Raw genomic sequence first — 19446 nt, 5'->3', positions numbered from 1 at the left:
TCTTTGGGTGGTGTGAGTTCGTATGTTCCAAAACTCATTAACACTCTTCCACCGATGTGGCATGATCCCAATTTTATCATCCACATACCTAAAGATGTAAGTAGATTTGTATCTAGCTATGCCTCTTCTCCAAATTTCTCCATGAACATATTGGTAATCGTTAGAGACAGAGAACTGCCCATGGCAACACCTCCTGTCTCCTCACGATATTGGCTCCCATACAGAAAGTGAGTTGAGTTCAGTATATGCCTGAAAATTTGAAGACAGCATCATCAAATATCTCTGAATCAGTTTCATTGGTACCTTAGCGAACAGAGGTACAACATCAAAGCTGACAATTGTAACAGTTACCTATGATATGTGGTTGCTTGAGATGTTGCAAGAATGCCCCGAAGATGCCCATGTAATGAATACTATTCTCCAGAAGTATGTAGCTATTTCTTCAAGTGCTTGGCTGTTGGGTACACTGATATACCAATGCTCCTGACAATTTAGTGTGGTCACACACTCTCTTTGTGTACTTTCAGCAGTCCAAATAATCTGGGCAGCAGTGGCACTCTCATAGCTAATTAATAACCTTCACAGGTCTTGAAAAGAGCCCTAGTCTTCTTGTTCACTTTGTCTGTAGAGTCACGTTAGTAAAGTCTGTAAACAGGGCCTTGCAGCAACTACCTCAGCTACTGATCATAAATAGTCTGCAGAAAAAAGATTGTAGATATCCCTTCGTTTGCTATAAACAACATGATGCTATTCTCTTCTTGTTGCCTATTGAGTGCACGCTTCTCATCACTTGATATGTTCCAGTTTGTAGGTTTTGTCCTGGTGACCACCCTGCTGGCTTCCCATCGACTTTCTTCTGCAACATTTGGTGAAAGTGTGTGGCTTCTTAGTCCACTGTACTGATGAAACCAGAAATGAGCGCAGTTCTAGGAGTTGCTGCAAATTTGGATCTGCTGCTGAGTACTTTCAAAGTGATGTCATCAAAGTGGTTAATCACTATATGAGAATCCCCCTCCTGCTGTGTTTTCTTACACATGCTGACAAACTTGACAGCCTGGTGTTCTGAGGCAATCGTCTTGGCACTCTCCGCTACAGGCCAAGACCGAGAGACACTGGCTACCCTGTCCCAGTCTTCAGCTTCTAAGGAGACTGTCATGTACAGGTGAAGATGTGAAAGCTCCCTGGCTACCACATCTGGCCTGAGGCGCATATGTCGAATCCTCTCTCTCACAAGTGCCACGCTCAGTCGACGTTTTATCTCGTTCGCTGCTCTGAAGTTGGTGTGATGCTTAATCTTGGTGAAAACTGGTACAAAACCTCCGTCTCGACACATCTGTAGCAACTGAGAGAACACAGTATCCTCCCTTTCCCCTGTTGAAGCTTGTCCAGCTCCTTGATAATCCCGTGCATCTCCCCCCCACAGGGTCCCACAGTGTGATTCCTCAGACTTCCTCAGCGATCATGTGACGTCTCAAGGTGTGAGATGATATGCCTGGAATCATCGCTATTCTTGCGCGATTGGATTTGTGAAAAACAATCTTTTTAAAAAAAAAAAAAATTAACCGGAATCCAATGCACGTGAAGAACACAGATAGACTGAAAGCTGCACTTACTCTGGGCATCTTACCCTAGTATTCATATTCCATGGATTATTTTCATCATAAAACGTAATGATATGGGGCAAATCATTTAAAAGTTGCGTCACAAATTATTTTGTAAATGCGTCGACATCCTGACCACTGAGTACAATTTGTTTTAATAAAAGTGAAGACAAGCAGATAAGAGTTAGCAGTTCCTACCACCACAATAATAGAAATTCTTCTCTTGAACAGAACGAGTTGTCATGAAAATCTTTATAGGTTTATCTTCAAAGTTTACTTTGACGTCTGTCACACTTTTTGTATAACTGAGTAAGTCATCAAAACTTTTGTTGCACCAATGTGCACGCCTTTTTTTGAAAAAGGCAACCTTAATGTGCATGAATCAGCGTCCTTTTTTCTTCTGGTGTTTTAATCGCATACGTCATTTTTACTTTTGACCTCCTGTGGCCTATGTACAGGAAGCTTCATGAGGGCATAAAAACAATACTGTGATGCCACAGTCTGGCCTTCAACAGCTGTCTACGTGATAACCACGGTTGAGCACCATATATTATTCTTACAGCACTTTTTTAGACTATGAAGTCTTTCTTTGTTAAAGATGAGTTATCTCAGAACATTATTCCATATTACATTAATGAATAAATATATGTAAAATATGTCAGCTTACTGATGTGTCTCTTCCCAAGAATTGCAATGATTCTAACTGCAAATATGGCTGAATTAAGTCGTTTTGGGAGCTCCAAAATGTTATTTTCCGGTCAATATTTTCATCAAGAACGACACTTTTGAAGTTTCCACCTCATTGATTATTTTCCAACTATGTGTTACACTCGTAATTGGTGTAGTAGCCCAAGATGAGAAGTAGTGAATATATCGCGCCTTTTTAAAGTTGAGGGAGAGACAATTCACAGAAAACCAGTCAATGATACTTTTAAGAGCACTGTTTACCATTCCCTTGTTTCTGCATGTACGCTTGGATTAATTGCCATACCAGTGTCTTCTGCAAAAAGAACTAATTCTGTCAGCTATATACTGCATGCGAGACTGTTTACATACAGGGTGTTGCACATTACCCGAACCATTCTGTACAATGTGGATGACTGCTCAAGTTCAGCAGTCAACTGATGTGGCGCTGTTAGGTAAGCCCATCCCCTACACAAGGTCGTACAGCATCGGATAGGTTTTTAACTGTCTTGAGGCAAAACCGGATTGGTTTTTAATCGTCCTGTGGCCTAAAACTGCATTAAAAGCTAAATGAATGTGGTTTTTAATTTTCCTAAGGCCCAAAACTTCACAAAAAGCAAAATCAAAACAGCTTCTAATTGTCATTGCGCAATTGAAGAACGTTGCACGTAACATCGAGAGGAACGCAAAAGTCTAAAAAGACCGCCAGTCTGATCCTTTTAGGCAGCTAGTATGGTATGATGAATGCAGCCACAGACTTAAAAATGGTGACGACAGACATCCTTAAAATGGCGATGCACACCAAAATGATTGTAAGCACTATTCCATACAGACATGACATACCAGAATGGAGAGGCACAATTTCTCCAATGAACAGCCATTTAATAGGAGCAGTGTTGTCATATAACCATGCTACTATAGCGGACGTCCATGTCTTCCTCAGATCAAGTGGCTACAAAAAATATGGGCTTCACTTAGTGTTTAATGGCAAGAACAATTTCGCAATTACTCACAGTTTGCATAAATGCCCATCTCCGTAACACCAGTAATAACAACAATACAGCCTAAACTACCTTCTGCACATAAAACATTCACATGACGAAACAGAAATCATGACATCTGGCGGTCAGACTCTTATTTCTCACTTTAAATGAGCAGTTGTCTTAACTGTTGCAGCTATCGAAGCATGGGTTTCATCCAGTTCTGTTGCACACTACTTGTGTAGCGCCCCTGCCCACCATGTTCAGCCAAACCCCGATTACCCCCAAAAGTTTTGGAGAGAGAGAGAGAGAGAGAGAGAGAGAGAGAGAGAGAGAGAGTGCATACGCACGGAAATAATCTTTAAAGGCTGTCACAGTGTTTAAGTATTTACGTGTGTGATGTCTGTAGTTTCGAACATGTCCAATCAATTGAAGACGCACCACGCATATAAAGAAAAACATCTGACGAGAAGTGACGAGTTGCTAACAGCAACACAACCAGAAGTAAACAGTATTATCATCACATATATCGCTAACAAGGATAGCACAGGAAACAGAGACAGAAGCAAATAAAAACTACAGGACAGTTTCTCACTGGCACCCTTATATGCAGAAGTGGATTCTGTACAAAAAACTGATGTCGAATGAAACCATCAAGAAGAGCAACATCAACAGTACCACAAAAAATTCCATACAGGACAGCTAAGGCACAATTTTCCGCAATTAGCAGCAGCAAGACCATCTGCATCAGCAACTCCAACGGCTCCATCAACAGCAGACGTTATCAGCCACAGCACAGGCACCCAGAACATCAGCCGCAGGAAGTGCCAACACAAAGCCATGGCTTCCTGCAACAAAGGAGGAGCATTTTTGCTACAAAACCAAAAAAAGATCAGATATAACAACTTCAATAAATTGCAAAGTTGCAGTAATGCTATAAAAAAATCCAGACATTGTTATAAATAACGAAACAGTGCCACAATCTTCTCGTGAAGTGTATATTAGTATGAAACATTACTCTGCCCAAAATCTATTTTCATAACATATACCAGCTTAAGAATAAGCTGAACGAGTTAGAACTTTTAATGACTATCAACAGTGAACTGTCAGATTCCCAGATCCTGTGAATTGCTGAACACTTCATGAGGTCTCTCAAAACAGAATCAGTTGCGTTATGACAATTCAGACTAGTGCATCACTCGTCAACAAAAGTGTTCAGAAGTGGAGGGAGCTGCAGATTTGTAAGAGACTGTGTTGCGGCCTCACCTCTGGACTTACACGACTCTCACTCATTTGAAATCAAAGATATCGGTGGCGACGTAATATCGTTTTATATTTCTCCATTGGGCAGCCTGTATTTCTTTTATAATCATTCCACATCAGTATTAGAAAAAGTAACAGAAAGTAAACCATGAGGCAACACTTTCTGTGCTAATTTTAAAATCAATTTCCTCTAGAAGGAGATGACCAGCAAAATTTTAAAAATCAAGTATTTAGGTTATAAATGAATTAAAGAAGTGCGACCTAGAGGAAGTTTTTGTTCGTTTTCCTTCTTACCGTGATTTTACATTATACTATTTTGCAGGATCTACCGTATTGTGTCCTGTACTGACAGCTTCTCATCTGCAAACCAAACGACGTAAATGTCAGTTTCATTTTTAAAACCGTGTTTAAAAATGTCTCAACGTAGGGATTAGTCTTTCCGCAAGATTTGCATTGATTCTAACTGCAAATGTGACAGCTAAGCTGTTTTCCAAAATGTCCTCTTTCCAATTTAAATTTTCATCACTGCAGACACGTATGAATTTTAGGTTTCCAACCCTATTTATATTTCCTGACTGTGTGTTACACTAATCACTGATGCAGTACCGCTACATGTGCCGAAGTGAATATGTTGTGTCCTTTTATAATCAGTGTCACTGAACGTCCTCAAATTTTCTAAGTGTTCATGACAATTGCCTTAGAAGCAAAATGACATGTTCAAATGTAGAACAACAGAACTTTATTAATATTACTGTTAGTGGCTAGACTCAATGTCAGAGTAAAACACAATGACGCTTTCTCATCGGTGACGTACTACTTGCTGATCTTGAAAATAATTTATCTTTTCATTAAGGACCTTGTAGCTAATGTTCATTCCTTGGTGTGCAATTTTAGTTAACTGTCATGTATAACATCATTTTGCACAGGTGATGTACCTACTATATGCAATTGAAATCGTCTGCTGTAACATAAAAGCATTACATTTGAATTCCTGTTATGGCTTTCACATCTTTTTGCCGTTTGTTGCTTCCTTTAATAATACACCAAACGCAAGTAAACAAATGATAAAAGCGTGTTTCAGGAATTAGACATCGTACTATAAAGAGACATGACAGTCTGTTTTGTTGGCTCAGTCATACATCGCATTTATTGCATCTTTCCAACTTACCGTCAAGACCTCAGCCCCACAACTCCATGCAGGAGTTTTCGTCTCATATTAGTTGAAGTTAATATGCTTCGTGTCTTTACTATGTGCTGTACTCCTCGGTGTACTTTAAATTTTGTTGTTTTCGTTTAAGGTGAAAGTTGTACTTACAGCACACAACAGAGTTTCTCTTGTCTGCTACCAGGTTGCTTTGCACATTTTCGTCAGGAGGACTTCTTGCTGCATCTGTCCCTTCAGAAGGAACGCCATATGTTTCCCAGGCTCCTAGTCTGGGGAAAGCACTGTTTATTTACCGAACATAACGAAAATACACTAGACCTTCCATTTTGAACGAACAACGTGTACGACCTGTGTCTACAAATATTTGGGCACTGCAGACTGTAGGGGGAGGCGTGGTCGAGTGAACGGCCATACTTCCCAGAACGCGTGTCCAGCTGCCATCTGTCGGCGACGCCAAGCAACAGTCCCGTCCAGTGTTTTGCTGTAAGCGATTTGATTTCACTCTGCTATTGGAAGTTCCTCTGGGACACGTTAGAAGTGACAAAGAGTCTGTTAACTTAAAAAATTACTTGCTTTCAGTCTGCTACAACAACCACGCAATTCTCTCAACAATTAATGAGGACAATACTTCGAACCTAGCATCACTTGTGTTTTAGCGTTCTACATATAAGACAACGTTCTTCAACTAGTATTACCCTCTCCCCAGGTGGCTTCCGCCAGCTCCCTCTCCCTGATGATGTCCTCCTCCCCTCTATCTACCCCTCCTATCAACTTTGATCCCCCCCTCCTCCTGTGTCCTATCCTTTAGGCACCCTCCCTCCCTCCTATCCACTCCCTTCTCTTTCCTTTCCCCCCTCCCTCCTCCCCTCTCCCCCGGGCTTCCCCACCCCCTTCCTCCCTCCCCCTCTCTCCTTTGCTCATGGCATCCCTGCTCTCCCCTCTCGCTCTCCCTCTCCACTTCCTCCTCCTCCTCTCTTGGCAGGTCCCCGGACTCGCACACGCTTAGTGAACATTCGCGCGCCGGAGATCATCGCCTTCTGTGTCTCGTGTGTGTGCCGCCGTTTAGTGTTTTTGGTGTCCGCCGTCCCACTACTACGTTCACTTGTGCCGTCGGATTCGTCAGTGTTGTGTGCGCCGTGCCAATGTGTTATCAGTGTTGTTATCGTCACGTGTGAACGACTCCGTGTTTTTTGTGTCTATGTGACATCTTTCTTTTGCCCGTCACTTTGTTTCATTGTCTTTCTCCGTTTTTCTACTTTTGTAAACCGCTGTGGCTGAAGAGCGGCGTAGTGTGCCGCTGCCAGCCTACTTGCTTTGTACAAGTATTAAAATAACAATAAAGTAAAAAAAAAAAAAATCAACTAGTATTCACACTTTAAAAAAAAAAAAATTTTACATATATTTTTGGAAGGGTCCGGTGACTTGTGCTGGGCCTGAGGAAGATGTAAAATATAAGGTAGCCATGGGGTTATAGTAGAAATTGGTCGACCCACACCTGTGAACTACTTCATTCATTCCACTCTGTGCGGTGAAGCTTCGCCGCTCAGCCGCAGCTACGCTTGCTTGCTTCGCCTCGCTCATACAATAAAGCTTCATAATACTTCATAATTTTATCAACAGATGGCCGAACTATGCAGTAACGTGCACGTAACGTTTTACGCTCTTACAGTGTCTGAGTTAAATAGAGCATGGTCGAAGGGGATAAAGGAATGATAAACAAAGAAGCCTGTCACAAATAAAGAAGGTATCACATTTCATCTTGCTCGACATTTTCTCATGAAGCGCCCAAAAAAGACTTTATCTGCCAAGTGAAACATTTGTTGTATTCATGGACTGAAAACTAGGGCTACCAAAGAAATGCAGTCCAATTTTATGTTTCTTTTAAAATTTAATGCAAAATAGAATGAGTATGTTTACCACTGTTACAAAGTCTATATACCTACGTTAAGTAATTATTCAGAAGTTTTCCTGTACATTTTATTTTTGTTGAGAATAATAATCCTCCAAATTCAAAACATAAACTGTCACCTGTAGTCATTGGTACGATTTCAGCTAAAATCCCTCTTTATTTTATTCGGAAAGCAGTTTTTGTGTCTGTTCACTGTTATACAATGGCTAGCAACTCGCAATCGCGTAAAAAGAGTGAAATTTGGGGATTCTTCGCCAATTTAGGTGATGGGAAAGCAAATTGCAACTGTTGTTCTATGTGTATTTCAGATAAAGCAGGAAATATATTTAATCTAGCGCGTCATGTTCGAGTGCTGCATCCAACAGTGTCATTGTCAGTTAGGCGCTTAGCGCCCCCTGCGTCTACATCTTCCGATGTTTCTTGGACAAATAACCCGGACAATCCGGAACCAACATCAGCAGTTGCCAGAAGTGAACAGCAGTCGGTGCCAGAAAATAGCAGTGTCACTTCATTATCAAACAGCAGACATCAATATCACGTAACATTACCTATGTTTTTTTTCCAATACCTCTTTCGGACAAAAGAAATCGGGAGATAGATTTCGCACTTCTGGAGACTGTTGTAAAGGATTATTTGCACTTCAACATAGTGGAAAGCAAACATTTCCAAAGTTTCGTAAGCAAACTGAATGATGCTTACAGAATATCAGCTCGGAAGACCATTTCCAATACACTACAACCACATCAACAGTACGTCATGATGAAAGAAATTATGAGAGTCAAAATTAATTCTGCGGGAGTGTTTGTGCTGACAATGGGTTGGTGGACTTCAACCACAAGTGAGAGATATTTGTCTGTGACAGCACACTACGTTAAAGACCTGGAGCTGGCGTCTTGCCTCCTAGAGTGCTTAAAAAACGACGAAAGGCACACGTCACAAAAACTCTCCGAGGAACTGCGACGTGTCACGAGGTAATGGAGCATTCAAGAAAAAGTCATGTGTGTTGTTAGTGACAATGCTGCTAATATTGTGGCAGCTATAAGACTCACAGCCTGGAAGCATCCTCTGCTTTGCACACACACTCAATTTAATTGTTCAGAATGGGCTTCCGCGCATTCAACCCATTCTGAATATAGTAAAAAAAAATTGTTGAATGTTTTAAAAGAAGCTCGCAGGCCTGCACGAAACTGAAAAGATGCAGGAACAGTTAAAAGAGCCAGTTCTGACACTAAAACATAACACTGTTACAAGATGGAATTCAACCTAATATATGCTGCGAAGAATAATCGAGGTTAAGAATTGCCTAATGACAGTTATCACTCTGAATTATCCGGATCTTCCAAATCTGACTGCAGAGGACATTGCAAATGTAACACAAGCCTGTGACCTGTTGCAAGTTTTCAAAGTCTGCACCGAGGAAATGTCAGGTGAAAATGTTGTCACTGCTTCTAAAGTTATACTCTTTAGTCACTCGTTGAAAAAAGGGTGTTACTGGTGTGTTAATAACACTGAAATTCATGTAGACGTGCAACAGTTGGCCGAAAAGTTAGCTGAAGACGTAAAACGACGATTTAGAAATATAGAGGAAAATTCCATTTTCGCAGAAGCAACTTCATTGGATCCCCAGTTCAAATTACATGGTTTTTCTGATAAAAATTCTGCTGAGAACGTGAATTTAAACCTGATCAGGTACTGTGAGAAATTTGTGACGAACACATCCACTGCTACTGCAACAATCTCAGTTCCAACCACTGAATCTACTTCTAGTCTCTGGCTCGAATTTGATGAAGTGTTTTCCAGGCTGCAGAGTAATCCACACCCGAGAGCTGCTGCAATAGTGGAGGTGCACAAATATTTACAAGAGCCCCTACTACAGAGACAAGGCTGTCAGTATACCCCTCGCTCTTTGAACTTGCAAAAATATGGCTGTGTATTGTTGCAACCACCACGCCATCTGAAAGAGTGTTCTCGAAGGGAGGACACCTTATAACTGACATAAGAAATCGCCTGACAGGGAAGAAAATGTAAATCATGTTTTTAAACGGAAATTTCTGAACATTCGCCAAATCCGTTAATGTTTATTCATAAATATATATGTGTTTTTTAAAATTTAATTAGGACAATCCTCAAATTGACATTGACATTTAGTATAATTATTTCAATAATGTGTAAGAGATAAACATTCCTACAGGAACGCTTTCAAGAGTGGATTCTACGCATGCTTCAGTTCCAGAGTCACAAGATAAGCATTTTATTTTCATGTTGGCTGTGTGTACTCACACAGCCAGCCTCTTCGTTTGTATCTTTAATATTCATTTGTCTGCAAGTGCTGCCAATGGTAGACGCGAAGTATAACTGCACAAATAGTCACGGGTGCAAACCTATCGTTTTCCACAAACACCGCGCGATTCGTCGACAGGCAGTAGAGGGAGGACTGAAGCGAAGGGAGAATGAGTGACGTAGCGCCGATGTAGCGGGAGAGGGAGAGGGGAAGAGAGTGAGTGAACGAACTAGAAAAAAGTGTGGATTGTGCTATCTGTGAAGAGTTTGAAGTACCAGTTCATCGAAATTGCGTGGTTAGTTCACACTTCACTGGAGTGAAGCATTCATTTGAACGACTAATTCAGGAGCTCCCCATCAACAAGTGTCTGACAAGTTAAAACACTATGCTTGCTGCCGAACTATGTAACTACGCTACTGCCTCAGGTGTGAAATATAGTTTCTTAACACCATCTCCCAGCTTCATCTCAAACTGAGCAGACGTAAAAGTATGCTAACAAATGAAAATACGTATTAAAACGTTATATGATACAGAATTTAATACCCTTACACAACTCTATTACGAATAACTTAACCTTCACAAGAAAGCAGTATTAATCGAAGACAGGAGGAAGAAAAAAAATTTTTTGCACTCTGTGTGTATTAGTCTTGCTAGGTTTACATCTGAAACCCATGACATTGCTAGATGCACTACAAAAAACACTTGCTTCTCCTCCCAAATAATGTTACATACCATTTCTATGTTAAGTAATCCACTATGAGGGAAATGTATATTTGCTTCATCTAGTCTAGCAGACTCGTTTGAAAAATGTATCTTTCGTTCCAATTCAATGTAGGCATCTTTTGCATAATTTTGAATTCGTTTCGCTTTTTGTTATTCAGTGAAACGTACCACAACGCTCTGCTCTCAAATAGCATTTTGCTGCACAATACAGAGGTGTTATTCACCATAGAAAATTTGACACTTTTTTTTTTGCTCTTAATTTACCATACCCTCTGGGACAAAAACAATGACATACCGCGGAGGAATTATTTGAATGGGATGGATATCGGTGGATGTGATATACATGTACAGACAAACAAATCGTTACAATTTCAGGAAAAGTTGATGATTTATTCAAGAGAATGAGCTCTGTAAACTGAGGAAGCCAATGATTGGCATGTTAGATCAGCAATATACCATACTGAGAGAAGGGCCCTGCTAATAAAGCTCGTAACGTTGATAGAGCTCTGGCGACCTTGCTGGTCAAGGTTGGGCGTGGCATGAAGTAGAAACTCTCGTCGTTTGCGATCGGGCGTTATCCTGCTGAAAAGTTCGTCCAGGCTGTGGAGGGCAACAACACTGTGCATAGAATTTTGTCGACTTACCGCTGCACTGTAAGTGTTCCACAGAAGTCAACTAAAGGGGTCTTACTGGGAAATGTAATAGCACCCAAGACAATAACTCCCGGTTGTCCTCCTGTATGGTGGGACTGTCTGTCTGCCATCCCACCACTGTCTGCAGCATCTCCAGACAAGTCTTCGTCGGTCTTCGGGGCTCAGTTGGAAGTGAGACTCATCACTGAAGACAATTCTACTCAACTCAATGAGATTCCAGGCCGAATGTGCCTGACGCCACTGCATACGAGCTTGATGCTGTACAGGGTTCATTGGTAGTCGGCGTAAGGGGCGACGTGAACACAGTCCCCTTTCTGTGAGCCGCCTGTTAATGGTCCCTGCAGAAACTGAAGCACCAGTTGCACGCCAGCCCGACGATAATGATGATGATGTAAATGGCTCTGAGCACTATGGGACTTAACTTCTGAGGTCATCAGTCCCCTAGAACTTAGAACTACTTAAACCTAACTAACCTAAGGACATCACACACATCCATGAACGAGGCAGGATTCGAACCTGCGACCGTAGCAGTCGCGCGGCTCCAGATTGTAGCGCCTAGAACCTCTCGGCCACTCCGGCCGGCGATAATGATGAATCCGGGGCTCTGAGTGCCACATTGATGACTGCTCCGACCTCACGTTCTGTCATGTCTCGATGTCAAGCACGTCCTTCTTTACGCTGTGTTTGGCCACTGTTTATCATTCCTACTAACATCGGAAATTAGTGGCATCACTCCCTCCCAGATGTCGCGCGATTCGCCCTATACTCCAACTGCCTTCTTTGAGCCCAACAAGTCTACCAAATGATGACATCTGCATATAGCGTCCACGTGTCTGTCTGCCAGGCATAGTTACTGTCCAGAAGAGTACACAGAACAAAATTCGTAAAGACTGTATTTGTTGCTGTCGACATGTCCCTCGTTTACCAGCTTCGCCAGTTGCACATTGAAATTGCTCTGCAGCGTCACACATTCATTCATCGGCCACCAAAGTTAACAATTTTGCTTTTTCTGTCGATACCTGTATTCATTTCAATTTTTGACCAATCTGCATAAGTTGTTTGTGGTGCACCTTTTTCTTCTTTTTTCCCTCTCACAGTGTAAAATGTATCTGCATGTTTCACACTGCGCTATATAGTAAGGTAACTACTAATTTGATTAATTCTCCCATATACACACATGTAGTGCTTGGGCAGCCTTGTACCGTGTGACATTCAACTGCCCAATTTTTTTAAATAATGATATAGAAATGAAGAAATAAATAGGATTTCGTCGTTCGTCTGACTTAGTAACAAAATTCCTTAGTGGAACATAAATAGCGAACTGAATTTAAGCATTATGAGAAAGAAGTCTGTCGCGACGGCACTTATATGCAAAACATTCTCGGTTTTGTTACCGCTTAATGCGGGATAAAATCGCGAGCTTTCGACGATAGCCTCCATCGTCACCGTCAGGATGACATGAATTTAAGCATCTATCACGCTTGATTGAATGAAATGTATTTTGTTGTGTTGGCAGAAGAGCCAACACCGTGTTGCTAGAGGAGGCCGAAATGCACGCGTTTTAGATCACGCAGGCAGGCGTGAGGAGGGAATGACTATACTGACGTGAGGTCTGGAACATGACAAGGGATTAGAATTCAGAAAGCGGACGTAGCTGGTTTGATACTTAACTTTAATCCATTAATGATGAACGTCGCTCTTGACGGTACATGATTCACAATATTATCTGTTCAGAACAGTAACTGAATATGGCGCCTTGCTAGGTCGTAGCAAATGACGTAGCTGAAGGCTATGCTAAACTGTCGTCTCGGCAAATGAGAGCGTATGTAGACGGTGAACCATCGCCAACAAAGTCGGCTGTACAACTGGGGCGAGTGCTAGGGAGTCTCTCTAGACTAGACCTGCCGTGTGGCGGTGCTCGGTCTGCAATCACTGATAGTGGCGACACGCGGGTACGACGTATACTAACGGACCGCGGCCGATTTAAAGGCTACCACCTAGCAAGTGTGGTGTCTGGCGGTGACACCACATATTTCATCACCGATAAGAAAAAAAAAAAAAAAAAAAAACACTCTTCTCGACATCGGGACATAGTGGGCAAAATTAACTACATCAGCATGAAAAGAATTTTTTGTTCTTCTAGTTAAATAAAAGCAATCTTTTATCACTATAGCTTCATCTTATAAATGATTAAAAGACGATAGCGATTTTTTTCTTTTTCATTTTTTTCTATTTTTAATGAAGTGCTTTTGATCCATGTACTTGTTTCTCCTGTGTTGTCAACTTCTACTTCTAGTCTCGCACCTCTATCACCAACAGGAAACGGCTATAGCATTGTAAGGAATTCTTCTATAGCGTCTGCTCTTACGATTTGTCGATTATGTGTTAAGTCGCGCAATGGAGAGCATTTGCGGGGATTCCATGATCATGATATGCAGCATGTTGCCAAATGTTTTCAGATGATTGTCATCCCGCGCCAACCGAAAATATTCCCCTTCAACGTCGGACAGATATTCGGAGAATGTAGCATTCCGGTTCTCAATACTGTAGGTGGCTGTATCAATGATCGTCCACTGCGCTGCATTTTCTTTCATAACTGGCTATCGCATGCGGTCACGAGGCATCCCCCACCAACACTCAGATAGCGTGCTGAAATGTTACGTTACAAATGTATAAAGAAGCAGCCCTAGTTTTAATTATCGCCTGAAAATATCGTAAATAACTTTACATATAAAAATAAGATGATGTATTTCTAGTTGTTTATGGATTATTTTGTAAAGAAGTATCTTTGAGATAAAATGTTGAAAGGATATTCTGTGAAACAAAATGTAGTAGGTACGCTCGTTTGTGTAACGATATAAGAAAAGCGGAAGACGACTTGTTTTCCCTCTCTCCCTTTTGTCCTCCGGTACCGAGATAAGCTGTCTAATGTCACTTGTATGCTTTTGTGAAATAATTATGTCAATTTCATCTTAAATAGCTGTGTTTCATTTGTGGATCCCTTTCCTTGCTGTTCACGTTACACATGACTTTAGTATGCATTTCTTAGTCCACTTTCGGGCTGCATCAGAGAGAAGTTGTTTGTGGCATTGTTTGGGGTCATGGCCGAACAATGTTAGCGTTCATTCGCAGCTTAATCATTCACATTATAATTCATACGTCCCTGAGATTATTTTTATCTATATTTTCCTCTCAAAATCGAGGCAATGTTATAACGCGAACCGTGTAGTATTCAGATCGGTCGTTTGCCTCCAAAGAATGTCGTCTACCAATGCACTCGCTGGTCTGATGTAATGACGATGCTGGAAGACAGCACAACGTAATTATTATCTGTTCATCATAAGAATAAAACTGATGTAACCATTACGCCATGAATTCTTGCACGTTTGCTTCAATATAATTGGATTTCGTTTCACGTGGAGCAGAAACCAAGCTGAGACCAGTACAGTGAAGTACGATCATAAGGATACGTTTTATGCTGTGTTACATGCACATAGACTGAGCGATAATGCGGGACAACAGCTATACCGGAGCATTAAACTTGGACAGCACTGGCCAGCCAGTTGTCCAACTAACCTGCAATTATGTGAGCAGTTGCAGTTCAGATGTAAAAAGAGACGAGGACAGAAACAATATAGCTTCGAAAGCCATTTAATTTTTAAAGAGAATGAAACTATATTTGGAGAAACTCCAACACTACTGTGCGCTTCTTCAGTGACCAGACGGAAAGCATGAAATTTGTATGCCGTGCTCGATGTTGCGAAAAACATTGTTTTTCATGTTTCTACGAGACTTACCCACATCCGTGGTATAAAACGATGAAGATAGTCCAAATAGAAAGTGTTTGGTTTTTAATTTTTGTCTTAAAATTTTATTGTTATGTTTTCTTAATGTTGATGGCTCTTTTTTTTTCTTTATTGTCATTTTACACCTTACACAAGGTGGGCTGGCAGCGGCAACTTTACTCCACTCTTCAGCCACAGGCAGTACAAAAAGAGAAAACCAATGAGGACACAGAAATAACATAACAGTGTTAAAAAAAACAGTAGACACAGTAATTAAAAAACACGAAGCCATTCACACGCAAAGAAGAAACAAGGAAACTGTCAGCACTGTGCACGAACACTGATGATTGAGACGACACACGTGAACGAAGGAGTGTGGGCGGCGAAAACACTGAAGCACAAACACGATGGCACGCACAGAAAGGCGATGACAATGATCTCCGGCGCGCTAATGTTCACGGGACGTGTGCGAGTCCCGGGACCTGCTAAAAGGGGAAAACGATAGTGGAGGAGGGAGAGGGGAGAGTGGAGATGCCAGTGGCAGGGGAGGTGGGGGGGGGGGGGAGGAAAGAAGGTATGGGTGGTAGGAGAAGCCCAGGGTGAGGAAGGGAGAAGAGAGAGAAGAGACAGAGGGTGCCCTGAGGAAAAAACACAGAAAGTGGGAGAGGAAGATCAAAGTTAATTGGAGGGGGAGCTGGTGGAAGCCACCTTGGGAGAGAGTAAGAAGTGTGGAGAGATGGAGAGCAGGTGGGACGTGGGAATACAGGTGCGGCAGCGCATGGGGGTGGGAGACGATGGGAGAGACAAGCGGGTGTGGGGGATCAAGTTTACGGGAGGTATAGAGGATTCGTATCCATTAGAGGAAAAGGAAGAGGTACGGGAAAGGAATAAGGTCATATAAGATCCACGTGGGGGAGGGGAGACAGATGCGACAGATGAGGCAGAGAGCATGGCGTTCTAGGATTTGAAGATATTTGTAAAAGGTAGGACACGCTGAGATCCAGGCAGGGTGGGCATAGCAGAGGATAGGGCGGATGAGGGACTTATATGTGTGGAGGATGTTGGAGGGGTCCAGACCCCATGTGCAGCCAGAGAGGAGCTTGAGGAGACGGAGTCGGGAGCGTGACTTGGCTTGCATTGTCCGAAGATGGGGGGTCCAGGAGAGGCGACGGTCAAAGGTGGCGGTAAGGTACTTAAGGGTGGGGGTGAGGGTGATAGGACGGCAATAGATGGTGACATATAAGTCGAGGAGACAGAAGGAAGGTGTGGTTTTGCCTACAGTGATCGCCTGGGTCTTAGAAGGATTGACCTTGAGCAACCACTGGTTGCACCAAGTGGTGAACTGGTCAAGATGGGATTGGAGAAGGTGTTGGGAGCACTGCAGGGTGGAGGCCAGGGCAAGGAAGGCGGTGTCACCGGCATACTGGAGAAAGTGGATGGGGGGTGAAGGCGGCGGCATGTCCGCCGTATACCAAAGGTACAGAAGAGGGGAGAGGACAGAACTTGGAGCACACCGGTGGAGGGGAAAAAGGTGTAGGAATTTGTGTTGTGGACGGTGACGTAAGTATGACGTTGGGACAGAAAGGACCCGATCAGACGGACATAGTTGATAGGAAGGGCGAAGGTTTGGAGCTTGAAGAGGAGACTGGAATGCCACACACGGTCATAGGCGCGTTCAAGGTCGAGGGAAAGGAAGATAGCAGAGTGACAGGAATTGAGCTGTTCGGAGAGGAGATGAGTGAGATGAAGGAGAAGGTCATTGGTAGAGGACGGCCGAAAGCCACACTGGGTAATGGGAAGGAGGCGGTGCTGGCGGAGATGCTGGTGGATGTGTTGGGATGGATTCCAGGATCTTGCTGAAGACTGAGGTAAGGCTGGTGGGAAAGAAGGAGGAGACAATGGATAGCGGTTTGTCGGGTTTAAGGAACATCAGGATACGGGAGGTTTTCCTCAGGTCAGGGTAGTAGCCGGTGGACAGGACCACATTATAGAGCCTGGTCAGGGTGGAGAGGAAGGAGGCAGGAGAAGGTGGCAATAGGCGACACAATGAAGACCGGGAGCAGTGTTGCATTTTGTGTGGAGTGTAGCGATGATATCCTGAGTAGTGATGGGGGCAGTGTTGCATTTTGTGTGGAGTGTAGCGATGATATCCTGAGTAGTGATGGGGGCATTGAGTTCGTTGTGTACAATGTTGTCCAAGTACTGGAAACCAGGAGCGAGGAGAGGGACAGAGGTGTCAGTTCGATCGCGGACGTCTGGGAAGAGGGAGTAAGCAAACTGGGCATCATCTGGGATGGTAAAGACATTGGAGAGGTAGGAGACAAAGTGACTGGCCTTACTAAGGCTGTCAGGGAATTGTTGGTTATCATGAAGGAGAGGATAGTAGGGGGGGGGGGGGGGGTGAGTTGGATCCGGTAAAGCGGCGGAAGGCTGACCAGTAATTGGACAAGTTGATAGGAAGCGTAGCATTAAGACGGGTGCATGTCTGTCGCCAGTCCTGGCGTTTCTTAGCCACGAGCAAGTTTCTAATGTGTCTTTGTAGTTGCCTGTGGCGTCGTAGCGTGTCCGGGTCATGTGTGGGGAGGAAGGCACGGTAGAGACGGCGGGATTTATGGAGGAGAAGGATGGCCTGCGGGGTTAAGGTAGGACGGTGGGGGTGGATGGCGGCAGAAGGGACGTGGGCCTCAGATAAGGTCTGCTGGAGAAAGGAGGCGGCGTGGGTAATATCATCAGGGTGGTGGTAGGTGTAAGGGTGGCTATCGACCTGGGTAGATAGGGTATCCCGATAGGCATTCCAGTCAGCACGGGAATAATCATGGACATACTTCGGGCGAGGTTCATTATGAGGGTTGGAGCGGGGGTAACGACCACCTGAAACGGTGAGGACAGGGAGATGGTCACTACCAATGGGGTCCAGGACATTCACCGCTATGCGGCCAAGGAAGTTAGGGGAGGAGAGGATGGCATCGGGAGTCGGATTCAGGGTGGGTGTACTGGGGAATTGGAACAAGGTTGCCTTGGAGAGAGGAGAGGAACGGATGCCACCGCCATAACTGGGCGGCAGGACGACTATGGACGTTGAGGCCGGCGGCATAGGAGCAGAAGGTATGGTCAATGTGGGACAGGAAGTCAAAAGGAATAGGGGCGTTAGGGCGGCCATAAATGGTGGAGCAGGTGATTGGAAGGCCAGGGAAGAAGAGACTAAGGATCAGGTGTTCTGTGGGTTCGGGAAGGAGAGGTTGGAGTCGAACAGGGATCTGGCGGTGGTGGCCAATGGCTACTCCACCACACGCTATCGGGCGGGGGTTATGGGATCAGTGAAGGAGGTAGGGCGAGCTGTGTACGGTGCTGTGTGTTGGGGCTGAAGAAAGGTTTCATTAAGGAGGAAGGCATGCACGTGGTGGGTTGCGAGGGTGTGCTGGAGGAGGTTCTTGTTGGCAGGAAGGGAACGGTTGTTATTAAAGAAGATATGGTGCTGTTACACCATGACAGGGATATAGACGAGGGTGTCGAGACTGAGGAAGGTGAAATGGGCCTGATTATGAGAATAGGTGGCATACGTGTTGAGGTGGAAGACGGATCAGGCGGTGAGGGATGTCTGCTGGAGAGTGTGGGGGCACTAGAAAGGGTGGACATTCTGGAGGACAATGGTTATGAACCTCAGCTGGGAGGGGGGGGGGGGGTAATGGTGAGTTCAGGAGTGGGGGACGGGACGGTGAGTTCAGGAACGGGGGGGGGGGGGGGGGGGGTCGGGCCTTGCATTTCTGGGAGTAATTGGGATGTGGGATGTTGCAGGAGGGAGGGGACTGTAGGTTGCGGCACTGCCGGAGGAAGTTTGGCTGCTTACAGCGCGGGCAGACAGGGGCCTCGCGGCACTCAGATGTAGGGTGTGGAGACGGCTCTTCATACATTTGAACATCTTAAAGGTTTATGTCACGTAACTTAGTAATAATATAGCTAATATATAAGTAGGACCTACTTCCAAGAACGTAACAACACCAATGTACGTCTGCTAGTGCTTCTGACCAATCATCGCATTTGTGTTTTCTTACACCAGGTTTATTCTTATGATGAACAGAGTGTAGTTAATGAAATGCACTGCCTTTCCAGTGGGTCCATACCATAACGCCATGTCTACCACTAGCATCTGCCACTTCCAGGTGACAACGCCATTTCCTCAATGAAGCAGGTAGCTGCCACACAGCGGAAAGTGTTTGCCCTGCCATTGCTGGGAACTACCTTATTATATATGGCGGTAGTCTGTTATCGTTATCTGGCGAACACGTTCAGACCCTAATTCACACATTCAACTCGCTCTTTTTCTTCTAAACTGGCGTTAGAAACTGCAGGGAGATAGAATCGGCACTGCAGCAATTGCTACTGCGCTGCCATCTGTTGACGA

The 19446-nt window shown here is 43.8% G+C and overlaps 1 long non-coding RNA gene across 1 annotated transcript in view; it reads right to left on the bottom strand.

Annotated features, from left to right (window-relative positions):
* Positions 1 to 3949: 3949 nt before the first annotated feature.
* The window catches only part of LOC126213108 (uncharacterized), an 83128-nt gene continuing 67631 nt past the window's right edge, over positions 3950 to 19446 (bottom strand). The window contains exons 2-3 of the long non-coding RNA XR_007541075.1: positions 5844 to 6041; positions 3950 to 4113 (exon numbers count right to left, since the gene is read on the bottom strand). This is a non-coding gene — a long non-coding RNA (uncharacterized LOC126213108). The remainder of the gene's footprint in view (positions 4114 to 5843; positions 6042 to 19446) is intronic.

This window comes from Schistocerca nitens, chromosome 11 (assembly GCF_023898315.1).
Source record: "Schistocerca nitens isolate TAMUIC-IGC-003100 chromosome 11, iqSchNite1.1, whole genome shotgun sequence".
NCBI lineage: Eukaryota > Metazoa > Arthropoda > Insecta > Orthoptera > Acrididae > Schistocerca > Schistocerca nitens.
Note: the sequence above shows the minus strand (reverse complement) of the source record. Positions and strands in the feature narration are given on the sequence as shown.